We start from the raw sequence: 4,446 nt of genomic DNA on the forward strand, positions 1-4,446 counted from the left end.
CTGAGATAATAATATCTGCGGCAAAAAGGTAAATAGTAAGTTTTGAATAAATATTTTTAGTTTAACCTAGGTTAAATTAACTAGATAAAACTTAGCCCTGGATTAATTAGATATTTTACCTTTTAACTCTGATTAAATTAACCAAGATAGAATTTAATTGGAGTTAGTAAAAAGGGAGATGTTATTTTCACTACACCAACACAACATGTGCACGACACTCCCTCACATAAGGGTGAAACTTACATACTAGTTTCCACCCTCAAGTGAGGGGATGTTTTTATTTTATTTTATTTTATTTTATTTTATTTTATTTTATTTTATTTTTTTGGGCATGTTCACACAAGAGGGGGAAGGAGGATTCGAACTAATGACCTCCGCTTCATGAAGTCTGGTCTCCAGCTGATTGAACTATCCCTTAAAAACTATGAGTAATGATTCACTACCACCTAAATATACAACTTTTCACTACCTTGTCTATGTGGCAAGGTGGTCCCCCACCTTAATTTATTTTTAGAAAATAAAAAAACTCAAAAAGTAGTAGAGGACCACCTTGTCATATAGGAAATATGGTAAAAAATTATATATTTAAGTGGTAATGAATCATTACTCAAAAATTATATGAGGAGATGTTGAACAGCGATCAAAGCCGATCACGAGTCATCATCTCTCAACTTAATCAACAAGTTTTCTCTCACTATATATTAAATCTCACCTCTTCTTTTCCACGTTGCTCTTTCCTCTTCTATACTCTTTTGTTCTTCTTTCTTTTCTTCATTTTCTTCTTTCTTTTCCCTCAAACCGAACGGAGAGCGAGGGGGAGAGACAGAGAGTGGGTTCGAGAGAGAGTGAGTGAAACAGAGAATGAGAGAGACCGAGAGTGAGATCGGGGGAGAGATGGGAACAGAGGGAGAGAGACGAGAGAGATGCAGTCGGAGAGGGAGGCAGAAACCGAGAGAGGGAGAGAGGCAGAGGTTCGATCCTCCATGGCTCGCCGTTGGGTCTCCGGTGAGTGGTCTGGAGGTGCGATTTCCGGCGGTTCAGGGTAGAAATCCGGTGGGATGGCTGTGGGTCGACCGTAGGATGATTTCCGGTAGTTGTGTGGTGATTTTCGGTGGTTTCCAGTGAGACTTTCTATGGGTTGTTCTCAGATAAATTCCTAAGGAATTCTCAAGGTAAATTCTAAATGATGTTATTTGGTTTTGTTATTGAAATATATAATGGGCATTGATGATTTTTCGGAGTTCTTCTTGGTTTTGGCCGGTTACCGTGGTGTCCTAATATTGGGTGTTCTGGGTCTTGATTGGCCGGTGGAGTGGGATTTTGTACGGCTGTGTGTGTATGGGTTTCGGCTGTAGTGTTTGTCCGGTGAGGGTTTTGGTTAATGTTCGGTTGGATATTTGGCCGGTTAGGTTTATGGACTGAAATGGGTTTTTGTGTGTTGATTTCCTCTGTTTTGGTCTCCTTCTGTTGGTCGATTGTCTCTGTTAAACTGAGTCTTCTCTATTTCGGTTATGGGTATTTTGTAGATTCAACCGATTGGGTTTATTGTTGAGTTTTGGTTGGTGAGTATTTTGGAGTGACTTGTGTGTACTAGGATGTTGTGTGTTTCCCTGTTTCGGTCGGTTGCTGGATGGTTGAGTAATGGCTTTGGGTTTTTGGCTGTGTTTCCCCTGTTCCAAGTGAGTGTGTGTGTTGTTCTTAGTTTAGCCGTTTGTGGATTGCGAGTGTTCGGCAGTTTATGGGTTGTTCTAGATTCGGTAAGGATTTCCCTTCTTGGTGGAGTTGTGTCTTGTCTTGTGTATAGGTGTTATGGCTGAATGTTGTGTTTGGCCGTGTGATTTTCCTGCATTCTTTGTTAAGTTGTAATGAAGATTTTTAGTGATGTCTTAGTTAGATAGTGTTATGGCGGAGTGTTTATTGTGTTAATTGCTTCCTCTTATTTAGGTTGTATTTGTTAAGTTTCTGGAATTGGGATTAACAGTGAGTATGGTTAATAATGAGTTTTGGATGAATATGAAATCTTGTGAGATTATTTGTATTGGGTAGAATGGTTTTTAGTAATTGTTTTAATGGTGTATTTTATTATAAGAGAAAAAAAATGATTTTGGGGTGTCTAAAACGATACGTGGTAATAATGTGAGTTTTAATAGATTTATGGAAAGATATACAAAGTGTTTGGAAATTAATATGTGAGATATGTTAAGAATTTAAGAAGGATTTTGCCAAGGTTAATTGATAATCGAATCTGTGAATATAATTAATATTTAGGAGTGATGATGTTAATATTCTATATATATATATATATATATATATATATATATATGTTATTGCAGATGATGAGAAGAGACTCAGGAAAAGGGTTGTAAGAGCATCCTCATCAAAGTAGCTAAATTATCTCCAAATTTTAGCCAAGCAATCTACTTTTTTTTTTTTTTATCTCGCACTTTTAAAAACTTCCTATATCAAACTCTCTAAATATTTCTCTATTTTAATTATATATTATTTTTTATTAGATTTGAGACCAACCACTTTTAACTGATTTCTTACATCAAACAATCCCAGCATGAATACTCATCTAGTGTCCTGGGTCAGAAAAAAGATCGAGCACCTAACCTACAACCTTTCCAAACCACAGTGATACACAACCGAAGAAAAGCATAAAAACCCAACACATCAAAACCAAAATCCGAATAGCCAAAGGAAAAAACACATCGTCCTCCAATCATCGAACTGGGTCTCGCATCAACAGTCGAACGAGATTGAGCAATTGGAAGGGAGGTTACGGCCGTTGATTCTGCATCATTGATTCTACAGAATCTTCCGCTACCCACCCAATCGTTCATTAATTTCACTTGAATGATTTGGGAAAAGTTTGTTGATAGACAGTGGGCGAGAAAAGTTTCAATTTCAAACCCAAAATCAATTGAAAACAAAGAATGAAACTCACATTTTGGGAAGGGAAATTCGGGGTAAAATTCAGCATCTTCTCGCCTATTTCATCGGTGAAATTAGGGTTTTTGAGGTTGGAATCTTCGTAGTTGAAGACAGTTGTCGACATCGACGACGAGGCGGCTGGTTGCATTCTTGGCGTTGCTCTAGATCTTGCGGTAGATTTTGAAGGTTGCGTTCTCAGGGTTCTCGGCCGGTTGCGTTGTCGGCGTTCACGATGTCGTGTAGTTGAGAAATCCCTGGAGGAGCTCGATCTCATTCTCGTCGGTCCAAAGCCACTGGAATTGCCTAGGCGAGTTGGCCCAGTGCCTAGAAGCAGCAAGCTGGGTTTCGGTTCATGCGGAGGAAAGTGGCGATCTTGCAGGTGACGGAGGATGTGAAGAATGGCACGAGAATGAACAAAAATAATAAAAAATGAATAGCGTGGGATCAAATGGGCGTTAAATCTGGAGAAGGATTCTGACAAGAACTATTTTGGTGAAGGATTGGAGAGCTTGATGCATAGGTGATTTTGAGAAGTTTCACCAAAATTTAGTAAAATGTTTGAAATGCCGAGTTCAATACAGATGCTCTAAGTATTTCTAGAATACTTATTTGTAACTTTCTATAATGTCATGATTATGGATTTGTTTATTTGGTTGTGCATGTGATTTTACATGTTTTATATTTTTAATTAAACTGCTTAATAACGAGCTGGTAGGCAGAGGGGGTTATAGGCCAGTGGTGGGACCGTCAGATCTCGGTTGAACCTAATAAATAACCTGACGCTGGAACCTTTGGCTTCCAGTAACAAACCAATAAACGTTAAGTGAGGGGATGGTAATCCCGGACTAACACGCTTAGGGGTGTAAACGAGCTGAGCTACTCGTGAGCTTACTCGAGATCGGTTCGAATAAACTCGACTCGTGCTCGAATCGATTATTAAATGAGCTATTCGTGAACACGAAAATCAAACTCGATTATTAAACAATGCAAACTCGTATAAACTCGGCTCGACTCGACTAAAGCTCGTGAACCCGCTCGTATAAGGATCGACTCGTTTATTAAGGCTCGACTCGTATATATATATATATATATATATATATATATATAGTAATAAACAATATACTATATGTAAGCATAAATTAAGTAACAAATACATATTGGTCGGTATATATTAATTGGTTATAATTTATTGGTTATATGTATATAAAATAGTAAATGTAAATAATATCAACACTTAATTGCTAGTCATATGATATAATAACAATCCATATACTTTAATCATATTATTTATATAATATAATATGACTATATGATAATATAATAATATAACATTGTGACATATGACATGTAATCACTTTATTATATGTTATAAGTATTATTACTAGATATTTAGTAATCATTACATCATGTGATCAAAGATCTAAGATTATACGGATTGTTAGATCATGTTAATATGTTATCATATGATAGTACTTAGATTGTATGATCATATGATATTAGAATTATTAGTAG

The 4,446-nt window shown here is 36.8% G+C and overlaps 1 long non-coding RNA gene across 1 annotated transcript; it reads left to right on the top strand.

The window, feature by feature from the left end:
• Positions 1–737: 737 nt before the first annotated feature.
• On the top strand, positions 738–3,582 carry LOC133880841 (uncharacterized). The gene is made up of 2 exons (XR_009902441.1): positions 738–1,172; positions 2,334–3,582. It is a non-coding gene; the product is annotated as an uncharacterized LOC133880841 (long non-coding RNA).
• Positions 3,583–4,446: the final 864 nt, after the last annotated feature.

The sequence above is a fragment of the Alnus glutinosa genome, chromosome 1 (assembly GCF_958979055.1).
Source record: "Alnus glutinosa chromosome 1, dhAlnGlut1.1, whole genome shotgun sequence".
NCBI classification, from domain to species: Eukaryota; Viridiplantae; Streptophyta; class Magnoliopsida; order Fagales; family Betulaceae; genus Alnus; species Alnus glutinosa.